The following is a 19,442-nucleotide window of genomic DNA, read 5'->3' as shown; positions in this document are numbered from 1 at the left end:
CCAAATCAGTAGTACAATAATATAACTGTAATACCACTAATTTTTGCACTTAAAACAAGGTGGAACTAAAATTCTAGACAATTACATGAGCATTAGTTGGGGTGGAAGTGTGGGTAGTTCTGAGGAAAGTTACATGTTCAAAAAGTTTTGTCTTATGGGGTGGCTGGGTGGCTCAGTTGGTTAAGTGTCCTACTCTTGACTCAGCTCAGGTCTTCATCTTAGGGTCATAAGTTCAAGTCCCATGTTGGGCTCCATGCTGGATTTGGAGCCTACAAAAAGGGAGGGAGAGAGGGAGGGAAGAAGGGAGGGAAGGTGGGAGGGATGAAGGAAGGAAGGAAAGAAAAAAAATTTTGTCTTGTAAATTGTAAGTACCTATTTAGAATTTTAAAGGATATGGACTGTGTTTCTGACTGATGTCTTGAAGTCTATGGCACCAGCTCATACTAAGGAGACATAAGATTGAGGAAACATTGACCAGAATCACTTTCCATCAGCAACAAAAAGTTGGAGACAGAACCGTGACTTCAGATCTACAGAGAAGCTAAAGCTAAATTACCATCAGCAGAGCAGATTTTGAGCTAACAGTATGAAAGGCCTAGAGCAAGGCATTGTGGGTCACTGAGGTGACATGTTGCAGCTTAGGTAAGTCAAAGTCAAACATGCCTTTTAGTAAACTAAGGCAGCAGTTCTCAAGCTTTCTTTTTTTTAAGACCCCGGTACACTTAAAATAATTTTGACGCTCCAAAGAGCTTTCGTTTATGTGAGTTATATAGAGATTGATATTTGCCATACTAGAAATTAAAACAGAAAATTTGACATTTTCCATAATAGAAATTAAAACAGAAGCTTTAAAAACTCAGTAGTATGCAAGGGCACATTCCATTCAGTGTGAAAGTAATGATGTCATCACATGTCATGTATCCTCTGAAAAACTCTTCTGTAAATATGTGAGAGAATGAGAGAGGAAAATACAGCAAAGTCTTGATATTGTTATGAGAATAGATTTAGCCTCACAGACCCCCCTGAAATGGTCTAGGATCTCCCCAGAGGTCCCCAGACCTATTTTGAGAACTGCTGTTCTAAAGGGTAGAATATACCATAAATTCTTTCAATCTTAACTTGTATGTCAGGTCCACCTCCATCTGATTAAGCCCCAGATGTGTTTTCTGCTCTTGCGCTTTTCTTTTTTTTTTTTTTTTTTTTTAAAGNTTAAAGATTTTTATTTTTATTTATTCGACAGAGATAGAGACAGCCAGCGAGAGAGGGAACACAAGCAGGGGGAGTGGGAGAGGAAGAAGCAGGCTTATACCAGAGGAGCCTGATGTGGGGGCTCGATCCCACAACACCGGGATCACGCCCTGAGCCGAAGGCAGACGCTTAACCGCTGTGCCACCCAGGCGCCCCTCTTGCGCTTTTCTGAGCTCACAGAACTCATTGCCAGAAACACACTTGGCATTAATTTAGACCATCCGTGATAGGCTTGTTTTGTTCCATAATTTGATTTTTTTAAATAGATGTGTGTCTTCTCTCTTCAATTTGAATCAAAACAAGGGCAAGACAAACATATATTCTTTCTTTTTTTCCTAAAGAAATTAATATGGAATACTATGAAGTCAGTAAGAATAAATAGTGATTATAATGGCTCCGAATTTATAAATTAGTTGTAACTGTAACGCTACTTTTATAATGATTAGAAAATTATTTTATTAGGCAAAAGGGATCACACTAGATCTGGTCCCTCTGTATTACTGACGGTCAATAATGTTTGAGTGCAACCACTGTCCAAGTCCAGAAATGTGGATCTTCTAAGTTCCTAACTTCTCATTTCCGTCTAACCGGCCAATAATTCCTGTCGATTCTATTTTAGAATGCTGTCCCCTGAAGGGCCCCATCCTTCTCATTCCTACCATCCCTACATCAGTGGTGTCTCCACCACTTTTTGTCTAGAGTATAGGGACGGCGTACTTATTGGGCTCTCTGGGCCTGCCCTTATCTCTTCTGGGTCCAGCACACATGCTACTCAGGCACTGGAGTTATTTTCCTGAAAAAGTATTTGACTTCGGCATAGTTCTGGTGTAAAAATCACCCATGACAACCGGTTTTCCTCTTGCTGGGTGCCACAATACAGCACTTTTTACTTACCTAACGCAGTTGGCTGAAGAGCAGTTTTCAGAGTGGATGAGGCGGTCCCATGTGGCCCCGGGCTGACAGCCAGGAAGAAGAACACCTCATTACATAGTCAGAGGACTGAAACTACCTGGGAAACAGAGACTACTTGGCAGAAAACAATTTCTGAGTCCTTTAAAGTGATCTGGAAGAGCAGATTGCTCCAGCTGCTGCAGATTATGTTAAACTGCTTTTTTCTTTTCTTTCTTTCTTTCTTTCTTTCTTTCTTTCTTTCTTTCTTTCTTTCTTTCTTTCTTCTTTTTTTTCCCCCTCAGACTCACTCTATACTTTCACTTTGTCTCTGGAAGAATTTAGCCTAGTACCTACCACAAAAGGCACATCAGTGTTGCTCAACGGGGGCAGGTTTGTCCCCAGGAGACATTTGTGGTGGTCACACAAGGCGGGCAGGTGCTACTGGCATCTAGAGCATAGAGGCCTGGGACACTGCTAAATGTCCTGCAACGCACAGGCTGAAGAATTATCTGGCCCCCAGTGTCAATAGTGTGAGGTTGAGAGACCCCAAGGTACATGGAATGCGAACATGTAAAGCTACGGTGTAGCTTTAAAAATGTATGTAATACTTTCTTTATATGCCTTTCCTAAATACCTTAATAACTTACATAACCATCTGCAACCATTTGCTTGATTTGAGTCAGCTTCTCACATGCCTACAGAGTAAAGCACAGACTCTGACACAATGTTCAAGACCCTTCCAAGTTTGCTCCTGCTCCCACTGGCTGCACCTTGCTTCGTGTACCGCTCTGTGCATTAGGCTTCTCGGCATTCAGCTGCTCAGTTCCCTGCAGTGCCACACCATTTCACACCTTCGTGTGGGTTCTTCTCTGACTAGACTACTCTTTCTTCTTACCAGCCAATTTCTATTCATTCCTAAGGACCCAGCCCAAATAAAGCCTTCTCTGATACCCTCTTCTCTTCCAAGCACACTTGTCTCTCAAACAGGCTGTTCCTATTTTTGCATAGTACTTGTTTGTCTGCCTCTCTTACTACCCTGTGAATTTTTAAATATTTTATATTAATTTGAATTGATGGAAGTTAGCACTGGGCCTGGCACATGGTAGGTGCTCAAAATTACGTTCCAAGTATATATATGTAGGTGCTTCTGTGTGTGTATACGTAGGCACGAGCACATACAGGCACGCGCACACACATTTGGCATTTTGATGAAGAGAATGGCTGGCTGAAGATAGATTTCATCACCCTTCCTATGCAAAATAATTCCTCTCAGACCTTGCAAAGTCCAAGCTCAGTGTAGTCTGCTTAAGACCCTCTCTCCCTCTCTCTCTGCCCCTCCCTCCACTTGAGGGCACTCTCTCTTTTCTCTCTCTCCCCCAAATAAATAAATAAATCTTTTTTAAAAAGCCAGAGGTAAGTGGATCATGTGCAGAACCCAATTCTGTTTGAATCCAGAATTTATCTGGAACATATATATTATGTATAGATCTCACACAATGGAGATCTACCACAGTCAAAAATACATTGCTACATGAGTCTTATTAATTTTTAAGTAATTACCTATGGTTTCTTTCGGACTGAATCTGATCCCCCTCTGCTCCTTTGTCGCTGTTGTAGAGGATAAAGAAAAGCTTTACACTTGGGTGTTCATTGAAGTCTTGGTAAAAGAAGGGAGAGGAAAATATTACCTAATATCAAGCATTTTTAAAGAAACTACTATTGGAGATGAGCAACTATAATTCTAGTTTTCAAAAGGAAAAAAGGTGGGTTCTCCAGACTGTGATGTGAAAGCCAAAGATTTAGTTTGAGAATTCGGAGCCTCAGATTGGGGACCACATTGACATTGAAGGTTTGTCACAGGCCATACAGGGTTCTGAGGTTGAAGGTTTGAATCTCTACAGCATCAAAATGAATTGAGAGGTCCAGAGTACAGACTCCGTACTAATTAAGTACAACTATTGTAGTCCTGCCAAGGGGTTTCCATGACCCAGACAGATCAACAGAAAAGGAGCTTTGTGACTCAACAGATGATCAGGGTAGATAAGGCTAGATTATAAATGGAAAAGGAAACCCAGTAAAACTATAGCATCAAAGGAAAGAGGATGCCTGGTTGGAAAGCTTTGAAGTACCAACACATACCTCTGTTTTGTAAAAATGCATCCAGGGACTGCAAACACAAGCCCTTCTTAGTCACTGTGGACTTGGAAACCAATGGGTTTAAGGACAGGTGGAAAGTCACAGTTTTTTGGTAAAGAGACGAGCTTCTCTATTTGAAAGCATTAGAGCAGAAAACAGTATGTAGGGCTTTAAAGAGTGACATCAAGACCAAAGAGTGGCAATTACAGACAGGCGTTTGGAATTTGGGCTCAACATAAGAAAATATTCTATTGTAGCTGTAGAAGGAAATTACCTCCCTTAGTGAACAGTGAGCAGCCTGTGGCTGGAGATGCTCCGAGAGGCTGCGCAGGGGAGTTGAGGTGAGTTTTGAGTATCAGATGGGCAGACCACTCAGCAGATACCAGCGGAGCCCTACCACATGCGGAGAACGCCTCTGCCTTTGTGGTTCCTTTGGTTCTTGAAGTCTTAGGTTTAGATGATCCCAGTTTACATGGAATCTTGACCATTCTCATCCTCAGTTACGTTGCCCTTCATCATCTTGTACTCTTGATCGTCGGCCATGCCTCCTGCAGTTGGTGGGGACCTGTGAAGCCACAGTATAAAATTGTATTTTATTTCTTTATTTATTTACTTTTCGGTTTTATTTATTTATTTGACAGAGAAAGAGCACAAGCAGGCGGAGCAGCAGGCAGAGGGGCAGCAGGCAGAGGGCGAGGAGGAAGCAGACTCCCAGCTGAGAGAGAACCTGATGCGGGACTGGATCCCAGGAGCCTGGGATCATGACCTGAGCTGAAGACAGACGCATAACTGACTGAGCCACCCAGGTGCCCCTAAAATTTTATATTGTACATATATAAATATTTAATAGCTAAAACTGAGAGAACGCCCCTGGGAAGAGGGAAAAGGAGGTATCTCCCCGTCAGCTCCTGGTAGGCTCCTGATGGCAGCATGAGATAGCAGCCAAGAGTGTGAACTTTGTGTCAGAACTACTTAAATTTCAGAGCCTCAGTTTCCTCCTCTGTAAAACAAGACTGATAATACCTCATAGATTATCGTGTCTCTAAGTTGCTTAGCTTAGTGCTGGTGTGGACTCTTGCTTAGCCTCATGGAGGCTTATTAGGCTCTGCACAGATTCTGCCTAGGCTCTTACTTAATTAACAGTAAGAGTAGACAGTAAGTGCTCAATAAATGGTGATTCTCGGTAGAAAGACTAAGACAGGGTGGTAGCAGTAGTAGTAGTTATAGTAGTAGAAGCTGCTAAATGAGGACGTAAAACATATATCCCAACTCTCAGTCCAGTGCTCTCTTCAAAACCTAGCAATGTGAGGTTTTATGCTTGTCCTCATTTTGCTTTATGGCAATTAGACGTGTGGATCAAGACTTACAACGTTCCTCCCTTTTAAGAATGAGCAAATCTGGGTGCCTGGGTGACTCAGTTGGTTAAGCATGCAACTCTTGATTTTGGCTCAGGTCTTGATCTCAGAGTTGTGGAATCGAGCCCTGCATTGGGCTCTGAGCTCAGTGAGGAATCTGCTTGTCCCTCTCCCTCGCTCCCCTGCCCCGCTCTCTCACTCTAAAATAAAGAAATAAATGAAATCTTTTTTTAAAAAATGAGCAGATCAAACTAATACCCTGACATTTTATTTTTTATTATTATTTTTTAGAGGGGGAGGGCAGGGGGAGAGGGCAAGAGAGAATCTTAAGCAGGCTCCACGCCCAGCACAAAGCCTGACTCGGGGCTCAGTCTCACAGCCCTGAGTTTATGACTTGAGCCAAAATCAAGAGCTGGCTGTGTAACTAACTGAGCCACCCAGCTGCCTCAACCTTGACATTTTAGAAAGCAGATTTGATCTCCATGACTTTTGCGCTCTTTTCTCTGGGAAGGATATTGGGAGGATAAGGTGAAAACAATAGGGAGGCTCAGAAATCCCAGTTTACCTAGAACAGTGCCAGTTTACACCTGTTTGGGGAGTTAATTATTAAAAACCCCTTTTCACTCCCAAAATTGTCACAGTTCAGGGGACAAACCATATGGTCACTCTAAACACAGCACTCACCACTCTCAATCATAGTCATTTAAACTTAGACCAAACTGCACAGACTCCAGACAAATTGTATGCAATTAGTATTTTTGAAAAAAGTGACTGTCACTTTAAGTGATTGTGCCTCACTCTCCTGGGCATGGATAAGTGGCCCATCAAAATCGTCCAAATGGGACCATTTGCAAAGAATTTTCCTATTTCCCTGAGTATCTGGAATGTGAAGTTGACACCATTCTTTCCTGCAGGAATCTGTGTTATAAATAGTATTTATTGTCTATCCCTCTGAGAGCCTAGTGAAAAATGAGTGGGGGCTGGAGGAGCCCAGGTGACACTCTCTTTGCATACAGAAGATTTAGCACAAAGATCTCCCCAGGCTTTCTTCCCAGTGTGGATAGGAAGGTGAAGGAAAGAGCAGCGCCACAGCCGGCCTACAGTTGGAGTGGGTTGGGAGAGGCCTCCTTTGGCATCAGCTGCTCCGCACTCCCCAGATCAAATGTCAGCTGCCAGGACCAACTGGTGCCTCCTGGAGGTCTTTAAAAAATGATTTTCCAGCTGTGAAAGGCTGCGCTATTGTTCTGCTGCTTGGCCACCTTCTCTCTGGCTGGCCCACTGGCAGCAGCCACGCAGGGCAGCCAGAATGAGTCAAATCAAAGGGTCAACAATACAGCAGCCGCCAGGCCACCATCCCTCCTCTCTCAGCTGTCTGATGTCAGATCATCAAAGGCCCTGCATATGGCCCTGTTCTTGCTCATCATTCACCTCACAGGCCTCTAGAATTTTCACAAGTCAGAGGAGGCGCCAGGAGAAAATTTGCGGCCCCTGAGGGTGCCCTAGGGGTGGTTAATAGCCAGGGAGGGTGACAAGAAAGGGGGAAGTTTAGTGTGCTGTGGTTCCCAATTGTTTGGCTAACAGCCGGAGGTTGACCTTGAGCTTGCGTCTGCCACATGGCAGAGGCACCAGCCGGGCAGCATGTTCTGAGGGATCAGGAATAATGGAACTTGAAAATGCAAATCGTCTTAATGAATACTTCTCCCTTCCCACTCTCCCCCCACCCCACCCCACCCCACTCCAGAGTTCTGTGTGCACGAAGAAACATTTCTCAGCTTATAGGGGAAAAGTCACTACTTGCTCTGAAATCTGTAAGTATATTAGAGACCCACTGTCTGAGCCTTACAAGCTTGAGTTTCCTGGATCCTAGGGAAGCACGAGGTGCTGTGTGCCATGACTTGATCCCAGCCCAGGGCAGTGGCCAAATGAGACTAGAGACAAAGAGCCGTTTATGAGAATGATTATCTGGTTTTTAAAAAGGTGACTAGTGGCTGGCGGTGGACTCACCTGACACTGGCAGTGGGCCTGTGTATGAGACTTGTCAGCTGTGCATGTTCCCCGGGCTGGTTCATAGCCTTGCTCTGGGCCCACAACAGAGGACAGCGCGGGGGGGCAGAAGGGAGGGGCCGATTACAGGAATGTCTGCGGCTCCGCGTGTCACTGCCTCAGCACAAGGCCTCCTTCCTTCCAAAATGCAGCCTGGGAGAGAATCCAGGGGCTCGCCTTGCAACACTTCGATGCTGTTCCTGGATAACCAGATTAGTCTGCTCTGTATCAGGCAGCCAATCTTGTGAGATCCGTTCTTGGCCTTAAAAATCTAAGCCCCAGCAGCTTTGGGCAGCATAATCAACATTTAAGAAAAAAGCTTACTCCTTCTTATTTCCCCTATCTGAATTCTGATCCTGGTGTGTGGCTAAATTTCCTGTACCCCCAAAGGGTTTGCACGTAAACAGGGAAGCTCTATGTATAGAATAAAATATGTAAGACAGACCAGGTCTATGAAAGTAAATGCAGACTGTTGTAATTTTGATCTCAGTATCTCCCGAAGTTATCAAAAGTGTTTTGTAAACTGTAAAATAATATACACATGTAAGCGGTTGTTGCTATGGTTATTTTATTTTATAAAATGCCTTTTAAAAAAATGCGGAAGTGGTTTCTCTTGTAGAATTGGTTGTATGAGAAACATCAGACAAACACAGAAAGCTCTAGCTTGGTCACCTGGCAGTTGGTCAAAAGCTGTTTCCAAGGGTCACCCTTGTACAGTATTCTTTGCCCTTGTACAGTATTCTTTGCCTCGTAAAGTATAAAGGTGGATTAGAGGCATACTCATCTTAAAAATGGGCTCCAGAAACAAAACCAGTTTGGAACAAATGATTTTAAAAATGTGATATTTTTAAATAGTAAGATATACAAACTGAATTAATTAATGGGAAGCTATTCTTAGATGTAGGGTATTGCACCATTCATTAACTACTGTGTTCTCATAAACAAGCCCTATCTAGGATGGCTCATTTATAGGCTCTTACAGCTTGCATAAAGAAAGAAAAACATCAAACTGGGGGCTCTTTGAATATAGCCGAGTGCTGAAATCTCATTTACCGTTACTTTTTAAATCTACATATCTTTTTTCAAATGCTTAAATTATTTTTACTGAACAGTAAGCTTAGGCGATGAGCCTGGATTTATACAGTTGTCCTCGGAATGGGCTTTGGAAGCATCATGTGGTGATTTTTTCAAAAAGAAAAAACTTGGTTATGGAGCCATAGACCATTGTCCTGAAGGAAAAGAAATCAGTCAGTGTTTCTGTAAAGGTGGTTAACCCGCAGGCAGAAACAACTGCTCAGGATATTTTGCAAATTTACATTTACATTTGTTGATTCCATATTAAACTGAATAACCAGGCACATAGAAGGTAAAACCCTCTTTTAATTAACCCTCTTGGTGTGGGCCCATGTGATTAAATATGACGGAGCTGCTCCTGGGGTTTCTGCTACTGAAAATACTAACAATAATCATTTGTTTTGTTTTTATATTTAAACACATTATTGCATAGCTTGGTGCAGAGATAATTACCAATTTTATCTCCTGTGTTTTTCTAATGTTCATTAATAACAATAAAGGGTTGTAGGTTAAAAACTCATTTAATTGCCTTTATGTTAATGACATTATGAATAGCCTTAGCTACAAGATTCTAATTCTGTCCAGTATCCTCTTTCTCAGTGGAGCCCCAGGAGGGCTGCTCATTTTATCAGCATTACTGATTCAGAGTTTTTCCTTGCAGGTGGGTTTTTGTACATAATCAGAATTAATGCACAACACATTTTGCAAGGAACGGAGTAGAAGTACTAGGAATAAGTAATTAACTAGAGTGCCCAAGGAAATATGCCTGAGCATTTTTTTAGCATATTCATAAAACATTAAGAACAGTCATAAACACAGTAGAAACAATTTCCTGGTAATGTGCTTTTAGACTTATTTTCTGGTTCCTTTTTTTTTTTTTTTAATTTCTCACATAGGGGCAAAAATTTTTTTTTAGCTGAAAATCCCGGGGATGCAGGTAAAATGCCCAGTGTGTGGGACTTTGGTATTAGCTGTGCTTCCGTGCTGCTGCAACCATGTGGGCAGTCTGGATGCCATTTCCTTTCTCTTCCCCTGCTCCCATCTCCATCCCATAATGTATCAGGCAGAAAAAGGAGTGAATGCAGCTTGCAACATCCCAGGAGATGTGGTTCCCCACCTATTCCCAATCTCTAGCATTAACCTCTTGGTGTGGGAGAGAACGCCCAGGAAGGAGGAGGGGGCAAGAAGCAAAGCACTATTGTGGCTGCTATGGTGTCCCACACAGACCGCCTCCCCAGCCCTTACACTGACACACCCATCCCTCCAGCTCTTGATGGCTGATGGCCCAGCTAAGTCACTCTCCCCAGGTCATCAAGGTCCTGTCCTTACCCCTACCCCCAGGCATCCTGCATCCAATGACAGGTCAGGAGAATTTAAGGGCCTGGCCTCCCCTTTCTTCAAGGTAGGATAATGCAGAAGGCTGTTCTGACATCAGAGCACCCTGGGGGGATTTGGCTGAGGCCTTTGTCCTGCATCCCTCATTCTTCCTCACAGATGTTGTTCTGGAGAGCCCTCCCCAATCCACCTCTTCCGCACACATCTCAAAGTCTATTTCCTGGAAACCCTACCCACAACAGGTAAGCTCTGGTGATCAACTGAACCATGCCCATGCTGTCTGGTGCACCCCGAAGACGCAGACACTCCCGGGCCTCTTTGACCTTGGTATCCTTTTATGTACTTTGGGCATAGAGCTTGGCCCCCTGACTTGGTGCCAGGAGCAGGGTGAGGATTCACTCCCCTCACATTGAGCAGGCATCACGTGAGCTAAGGTATATGAAAATGTTTTTATTTTTTATTTTTTTAAGATTTTTTTATTTTTTTATTTATTGGACAGAGATAGAGACAGCCAGCGAGAGAGGGAACACAAGCAGGGGGAGTGGGAGAGGAAGAAGCAGGCTCATAGCAGAGGAGCCTGATGTGGGGCTCGATCCCGGAACGCCAGGATCACGCCCTGAGCTGAAGGCAGACGCTTAACCGCTGTGCCACCCAGGTGCCCCTGAAAATGTTTTTAAAACCACAGACCGCAGAGTTGGATGGCTGAGTTCAGATAGTGGTTGTGGTTTTTGGACAACTTTCTTTCTTTTTTTTTTTTTTTTTTGTACAAGTTTCTTCACATCATTGAACATCAGTTTCTCATCGGGAAGTGGAGCTAATGGCACAGGTAATGTTCACATGGTGCTTCCCCAGTCCCTACTAGGTAGTAGAGCTCAGTGGATGCAGTAGCTCACTTTTGCCCCTTCTCCATCTTCGTACCACTCTTTATATGGAGAGTATGATTTTGTGTGTTTTTTGGTAGAGGTCAAAATATCAATTAATTAATCAATTAATATTTTAAATTCCAGTAAGTTAACACACAGTATTATATTAGTTTCAGGTGTATGGAGACTATGATTTTTGAATGCTGAAAATAATCTTCACTATCAGCCAGACCAGTTTCTTCAAGATTGAGGTTTAAAATAGCCCTGGCTCTCATGGAGTTCAGCACGCAGTCTGAAGGGGAGCCCACAGAAGATGGTGGCACGGGACCCAGCACAAAGCTCTCGATCAAAGGGAGAGCGAGAATATGCATAAGATCCCAGGTGACTTAGAGCAAGGCCACATTTATTTCTTCCAAATACTGGTAAGGAGAAATAGACAATTCCTTTTTAGTAAAATTATCAAAAAACTCAAGTCCTATCCAAAGACTATTTTAAGGTGGTACCCGATGCTAATAACATCTCACAGTGAAGTCAAAATGTCTGGTGCTTTAAAAAATAAAGGCCTTTCTTTCTGATGGCATCATAACTTGGAAGCACAACTCCCTCGGTCTTAAAATTACAGATATGGGCTTTGAAAGCCCAGTTTAAGAGATGTGGAAGTAATCACTATGCAAAACAATGTCACATCAGATTTTGGTTAATCTCACTGTTCAAAATGCATTGAGTACAAGAATATTATTTCCTTTTAATACTATAGATTTGTATAACACATAAAATTTTTTCAAATGCTTTTACACTTATTTGACTTCACAACATCTCAGTGGAGTGGATATTTCAGCACTGTTTGCCAGAAGATAAGACTTAACTTCTTTAAGGAACCTGTCCAAATGCCAAAAGTTCTCTTGACAGCAGAGCTGAGTCTAGACTTTTTGCTACCCAAAATCTTGTCCTTGGGCTAGCAATGTCAGCATCACCTGGGATTTGTTAGAGATGCAGTCTCTCAAGCCCCACCCAGATGTACTGAATCAGAATCTTTTTTTGGGGGGGGGGCGCCTGGGTGGCTCAGTCGTTAAGCGTCTGCCTTCGGCTCAGGGCGTGATCCCGGTGTTCTGGAATCGAGCCCCACGTCAGGCTCTTCCCATGGGAGCCTGTTTCTTCCTCTCCCACTCCCCCTGCTTGTGTTCCCTCTCTTGCTGGCTGTCTCTCTCTCTGTCAAATAAATAAATAAAATCTTTCAAAAAAAAGAATCTTTTTTTTTGAAAGATTTTATTTATTTTTTTAGAGAGAGATAGAGAGCACAAACAGGGGGAGGGGCAGAGGCAAAGAGAGAATTCCAAGCAGAGAATCTGTCCTGAGTGCAGAGTCCTATGTAGGGCTTGATCTCAGGAACCCCGAGATCATGACCTGAACTGAAATCAAGAGTCGGACACTTAACTAACCAACCCACCCAGGCGCCCCTAGAATCTGTCTTTTAACAAAGTCCCTGTAAATTTGTATGCATAGAAAGTTTTGACAGCCCTGTCTCCTCCCACTGTTTGACTCTCTCAAATCCACTCACCTCTACAGTCTAGAATATTAGCCTCATGAGGGGAAGGCCTGCATCTGGCTTGTCCATCATGGTACCCTTGGCACTTGCACAGTGCCTGAGCCCAAGTAGGCATTCCATTAGACACATCCATAGCTGCATCGGTGGGTAGTTTGGCCTGCCAGCCAGTTACTATCTATATCCCTTCCTAGAGGGAACAGGCTAATTTTCCATGTTCCTAAAGGTCCACCATCAGCACAAAGGTATTTACCTTGTTCATCTGAAAAAGGTTGAAGTCATGCTTAAAAGATCGACCGAAGCCTGTGGTTTGCAATCCTGTTTCTCAGCCCACAAAACCAGTGCTTATAGGGAGGGGGAACATTGTGCTGTGTCATTATTTAAATGAAAACAACATAAATGAAGAGAAAGGCCTATTTATATCAAGTGCTGCTAATTAAATGAGAAATAATGGGCCATGCTGAGAAAGGATACAATCGGAGAGAGTAAGAAAAAGTTCCTGCCAGCAAAGACTAGCAGACAATGGGACAGTTTTCCTAGTGGGATAATTATGACTCCTGGAGAAGATTGTGCGAGGCAAGATGAGATAAGTACCAGGAAAGTATAATGTGCTTCCAACCCTATTATCAATGATGCTTTCAGGCACCAGCTCTGGGTCACAGATTTTGAATACACTAAATGCTTAATTCAGTGCTGCCCTTTCACCTGAAATATCTCGGGGTAAGAGAAAAATGTTTGCACCAGTCCAGTACTCCCTGATTTAACTCTTCACTGAAATACTGTAGGAATAAATGACAGGGGAGGATATTACAGCCCCCACTTTTCTCTCCCACCCAGAAATTGGTTTCCATCTCAAACGGCTGATAGAACCGCAATGTGGTCATAAAAAAGCTTGTGAAGGTGCTCTTCCAACCCCTGCCTTACTTTTTTCCCCAAGATCACTGAAAAAATATTTTAGAAACAGGAGATAGGTGGCGTGGAGGTGAAAGTCTCCTATTCAGAAAATCAGTGCAGATTGAGGTATCATAAGATGTTGATTTATAGGCTGCTGTGTTGAAAACGACTTGCTTTCTCGTTAGTCAGACCTGGTTGGTGGCTATGATAAAATATAAGACAAATAATTTAAAACAAATACAAGGTAAAAACAAGACAAATAATTTAAGATGTGCAGAGTATGCTTGACTTTCTATTTGTCCTTGGAAGATTTGAGGCCTAAGTGAAGAGAGAATCACAGAGAAGTCAAAAGACTGCAAGGCACAGGTGCCACAGAGCAATGCCCTTAAGAGCTCAGGCTCTGGGACAGAACAACCTGGGTTTAAATCCAGGTGGACCCCAATCTTTCTGGCACTTCACAGGTCCTCTGTTCCTCACTTGTAAGGTGCAACTAACAATCAAAGCTACCTCTGTGGTGGGTGGGAGGGATAAATGACATAGTTCCATTCCATAAGTGGAATATACATTGCCTGGCCGAGTTGGGCTCTAGGTAAATGTTACCTGCTTTTTCTATGCAAACAAATAGCTTCAATTTGAAAATATTTCCGATTTTATATATACTTATCATATACTTTTTATGGGATTGAAGCAGTGAGGATTGAGAAAAGTTATCTAGAGCCTATTTCTTGCCTTCAGTGAGCTTACAGACTAGCTGGAAAGATGATGTGGGAACATGAAACTATTAAGGAAAATGAAAGAACTAGATGAAAGTTAAATGAGAGACGATGGGCAGAGGAGGAGAAAGGTGAGGGGTGGGGAATTGTGGGAGAGATTAAAGGTATGAGCAGAGGTGAAAGGCTTCAAGGAGAAATAAACTGGACTGTGGCAGGACTCTGGGGGACATGGGGATGTTGAAAAGTTGGTGAGCTGTATGGCCATGAACTTATACTAGATCTGCTATTGAACTACCCTGGTTATCTGACAAGTTCTACTAGGGAGTCCCTCTGGTGAACACTTGGTGGATTGTTGTTATGACAACCTATAAATTATATTTTGGGTGGCTCTTGGACAAAAGATCCATTCATCCATGTTTATTGAGCATGTAATATATGCCAGGCATAGGGGATATAGATATGAACAAGAAAAACCATGCCCTGATCTTTATGGAACTCATATTCTATTGGTGGAGGTACAAAATAAGCCCATAAATCTATAATATGAGTAGAGATGAAGCAGGGCAAGGACCAGGGAAGGATGGCGGGTGGCAATTTTAGGTAGAGTGGCTGGGAAGGCCTCTTTGAGGGTACAACCTATGAGCACAGGCTTAAAGAACGAGGAAGAGTATTCCAGGTAGGGAGATAAGCAGGTGCAGAGGCTCCAAAGTCGGATTACACCTCCTACTTGGAAAGAAGGCCTGTGCCACCATAAAGGAGTGAACGTGGCCATTCGAGTGCTATGTAGATTTCTGCCATAGTACTCCAGTATGTCTGCCCAAATGGCACACTAATGAGCAAAGTAAAGTTCAGAATCATTGATCAGACTTCCAAAAGTAAGTTAAAAAATTGAGATGAAGTAATACTAGTGATGCAATTGGCATTTGCAAGCTGATGAACTCATTTTTCTTAAGAACACCAGGAAGTTTAAGATGTGTCTGATTGCTTAGGCTATAGTTCAAACTACAGCCTTAGTTTGAATTATTTTCCATCTTTCTACTTGCTAAAACCCCAGTGATGATTAGTATATAGTAAAATTACTTTGTTTAGTAAAAATTCATGAAACAGGTATATTTCTGGTAAGAGTAAATGAGTAACATTGTGCGCTGGAACCTTCATCTTGGGACTTCCCCCCGAATAAAGCCATATTATTGTCTAACACCAATAATTCAAGTGACAATGTGTTGTTGCAGGTCTGTTAACCTGAAATCTTGAACTAAATCTGTCAAAAGTTTTATTTTTTTTGCAAACTGGCTAAAACGTTTAGTGGCAGGGGGAAAAAATGCCAGGGAAGCATTATGTTAAGAAACCTTTGTTTCAACACAAAGAAAGAGTAGTTCTTAATAATTTCTGCCAACAGTCTGGTGACATATTCCAATTTTGATTTACCCATTTCCTTAAACTGTGCTGATAAAAATGGAGGCATCTAACATGCAGACAATCATACTTCAACTCCCTCACTACAGGGACAGAATAATTATTGATACGTATGTATAAATGGTATGTTCTTCAACTTCTTGATTCCTTAACCTTTCCGTGCGAAAGACTCTTGGGACACTACTGAGGAAAAAACGGTTTTTTCCTTCCAGATGGATTTGTTGGCTAGGGCAATATTTTTAGTTATGCCAATAAAATGAAAGGGAGACAGAAAATCAGGCAACTGCTGGAGTGGTTAGTGTGGGACTATTACCAAGGCAGAAATGAGGCCAAAGAGATGATAAATGTGTACCTCTCACCCACTCTATCAGTTGAAGCCTGACCTGGATCTTCCTTTCCATCTGAGCTCCAAGCAAGCCACCATTTTTCACAGCAGCCCTTAATAGTGGACATTAACTTAGCCCTCCCCAGAAGGGCTGACCTGCAGTCTACACTCGGTGCTTCTCCAAACTGTAATCACCTGCTCAGTCCGTAATTTTATCAAATAGCATGCACCTTTTTCAGCCACTTATTGGCCAATTAAGTCAAGTTCTCACTGAGGGGGTCCAGCTGGCTTCAAGTTATCTAAGATGAATTGATTGAAGACATTCTGCAATCTATGAACCCAGTTTAATGATCTAGGTGATAATACTTGTAATTCTTCTCAGTCAGGGGAATTTGCTGCAGCTGTTGTCGGCAAATCCATGTTCTGATACACTCAAGTACCAGAAAAGCAGTAATCTGCCCTCGGAGTTCCATAGCGATGGCTGCCTTGTGGAAAGGCAAAGTTCAAATTCACTCGGCATTGCCAAGTGGAGACAGTCTTTCCATCGATGTGTTTTTACTTTATTCCATTGTAAATGTTTTCTTTTTTTTTTTAAGGTAGAATGTGGGAAGAATACATTATTGATAATACTTCATCAAGAACAGTGAATTGCAAATTAAATGCATTAAACACAAAATGCAATAAACAGCGCTTCAAATGTTTTGAGATACAAAAAGCACTGCTTTAAGGTAAGAGCATGATATTTTCTAAAATGTTGGGGTGGGGCTCCAAGCACGAAAGTCATTATTTTTATATGAAGTGCTTCATGGAAGTCAGAAATACTAAGGGTTTGTGCTCCCACCCCCTGGATTCAGGGCTATTGAAGTGATAATGAAGAAGTGTCAGACAGTGACACAGGCCTTCTGTGTATCTCCAAACACTTTTCTGCACAGTGACATATTTTTAAAAAGTAATCATTAAATAATTTGCTTGCTTGCTTGCTTTCCTATCTGTGCATTGGTTCCCTGAGCCGCTGAAATGTTAATTCTCCTCCCTATGAAGCAAATACTGTAAATAACACTCCGAAGGTTTTTCTGGGTGTTGCAAATTCAGAATACTTAGGAACATCTTTCCTACAGTGGTCTGTGAAGTTTATGTTTGCAAACTGAAAAGCTGGTTTTGATTTTCTTACGAAAGTGGCAGCTGTGATATTAATTTACGCTGTGCTGAGGAGCTGCCGACCCTCTGTTTCTGGAGAGTAGGTTCCTTTCACTGAGAGGCGTAATTGAACTTGGCTTTGGGGATGTGTGACTTGTTGGGAAAGGCTGGTGATTTTGATAAGATTTTAAATTCTTTCCAGTGATGCAGGAAAAAGAATGGATGGGGAAGGATGTGTCTTCAAGTACAATGTAGGCTTTGGTGGGGAAAAGTTATGGGTCCATAGCCATACTCTAAGTTTAAGGGTCCAGAATTCCTCTCTACCAAGTAAAGAGCAAGAAACAAGGAGTGACCTTTTTCTCTCATTTTTGTAACCAGGACAAGGCAAGGCCAGGCAGAGCTTCGGGGTCTGGTATGAAACAAACTGAGTTTTCTCTGGAAACAATATACCTGATTATTCAAAGAACTCTTCTCTGCATTTTTTTTTTTTTTGCCTCTATATTCACACACACCCTCCCCCATTGTTGATGGGTTAACCCAACTTAAAATGTTCTAACTACTGTAAATGAAAAATCTGATCCAAGTGCAATTAATTGTAATAACTAATAATCACTTGCCACATGCCAGACCCTGGTTCTAAGAACTCTACATAATGTAAAACTCAGTTAATTCTCACAACAACTTATGAGGTCAATGCTATTACTTTCATTTTACAGATGAAGCAACAGAAGAACAGAAAATTTAAGTAACTTGCACAAAGTCACACAGCTAGTAAGTGCCAGAGCCACAGTTTGAACCAAGTAGGTTGGATGCAGTGCCCATGTGATTATTGACTACATACTGCCTCTCTGACTTCTCATAGGCCCAAAGCTTGAGCATATCTCTGTTTTAGCTTTCCAGCCTGTTCCCATGATATCTCCACAGAGAAAGAATTACAGAAGAACAAAAGGACAACTGACGTCACAACTAGCAGAAACCAAGTGCTTGTCTTCAGGAGGCCTTACTCCGGATGTATTACTCGGGGCCTATCTAACCTCCAAAGAGCTCGAAGCACTTCAGAAATGTACTTGAGTCATCAGTATGTTAGCAAAGTGTTAGAAGAGGAAATATCTTGCTCTTTTTTTTTTTTTTTTAACGGATCAACACAAAAAGTGAAATGTCACGTTGACCTTGAGCTCATTTCTCCCACATCTTGCCTGATTTCTCCTTTGGGCCCATTTTATGTCATTGAAATATGGATTAACATGACCCTTTCTATATATATTCAGATTATTCTTGGGAACAAAGAAGGTGTTTTATCTAAATTTGCGCTGTTGAAAAAAATTAGGTCTTCCTGGGGAGGAGGGTGAGGGTGATGGGGTAACTGGGTAATAACATTAAGGAGGGCACATGATGTAGTGAGCACTGGGTGTTATATAAGACTAATGAATCACTGAACTCTACCTCTGAAACTAATAATACATTACATGTTAATTAATTGAATTTAAATTAAAAAAAAATTTTTTAAAGATTTTATTTATTGTTTTGAAAGAGAGAGGGAGAGAGAGAGAACAAGCAGGGGGAATGACAAACAGAGGGAGAGAGAGAAGCAAGCTCCTGCTAAGCAAGGAGCCTGATGCGGGGCTCGATCCCAGGACTCTGGGATCATGACCTGGGCTGAAGGCAGCCAATTAACTGACTGAGCCATCCAGGCGCCCCTATATTTAAAAAATTTTTTAAAAATTAGGTCTTACCATGCAGGTGAAGATCTGGTATGGGGATAGAGATGTAAGAAGGGGAAAAGATAAATACCATACGCAAATTTTGTATATCCTTGAACTTTACAGATGAGGAAATGAAGGCTAAGGCCACGTGCCAACTTCTATTTTTTTTACTGCTTAGGGCAGCTCTTTCAACAAATAAAAATGTGTTACAATATGAAATTATTTTCATTGAGCATTTATTTATTTTAAAATATACATGATCTCCATTAGAGTTTCATAGACTTAGGGCCTTTTGTTATATACTCACAAGGCACTCATACTTTCCTTCTTAGCATTAATCACAATTGTAATTAATTAACACATAAATAATTGCTCATTTAACTTTGATATCCCTAACCAGAAAATTCCACAAGGGTAAAGAGTGTGACTGTGGTTTTCACTACAATATCCCCAGTGTATCTGGTACCTAGTAGGTGCTCATATATTTATTGAACGATATAAATGAATGATTGAGTAAAATATTTTTTGTTACTAAGAGTAAAACAGTGTTTTGCTTTAAATTGATGAATGTTAAAGCAGCTTTAGGTGCATAGCAAAATGAGCGGAAAGCGCAAAGAGTTCCCATGTATCCCGTCCCCACACCTACACGATATCCTCCACCATAGACTAAAATGGTGTTTTAAACCTAGAGTGAAACAGTTCTGTCTTGGCTGCTAGTCTAATTTATCTCAAATAAAGCAGGAGAATAGCAAAGAAACCCCCCAAA

At 41.9% G+C, this 19,442-nt stretch overlaps 1 long non-coding RNA gene across 1 annotated transcript in view; it reads left to right on the top strand.

Annotated features, from left to right (window-relative positions):
• Nucleotides 1-5,025: 5,025 nt before the first annotated feature.
• Nucleotides 5,026-19,442, top strand: part of LOC117796341 — a 33,885-nt gene continuing 19,468 nt past the window's right edge. Inside the window, exons 1-3 of the long non-coding RNA XR_004620750.1 lie at nucleotides 5,026-5,081; nucleotides 11,116-11,367; nucleotides 16,433-16,564. This is a non-coding gene — a long non-coding RNA (uncharacterized LOC117796341). The remainder of the gene's footprint in view (nucleotides 5,082-11,115; nucleotides 11,368-16,432; nucleotides 16,565-19,442) is intronic.

The sequence above is a fragment of the Ailuropoda melanoleuca genome, chromosome 2, assembly GCF_002007445.2.
Source record: "Ailuropoda melanoleuca isolate Jingjing chromosome 2, ASM200744v2, whole genome shotgun sequence".
Taxonomy (NCBI): Eukaryota; Metazoa; Chordata; class Mammalia; order Carnivora; family Ursidae; genus Ailuropoda; species Ailuropoda melanoleuca.
Note: the sequence above shows the minus strand (reverse complement) of the source record. Positions and strands in the feature narration are given on the sequence as shown.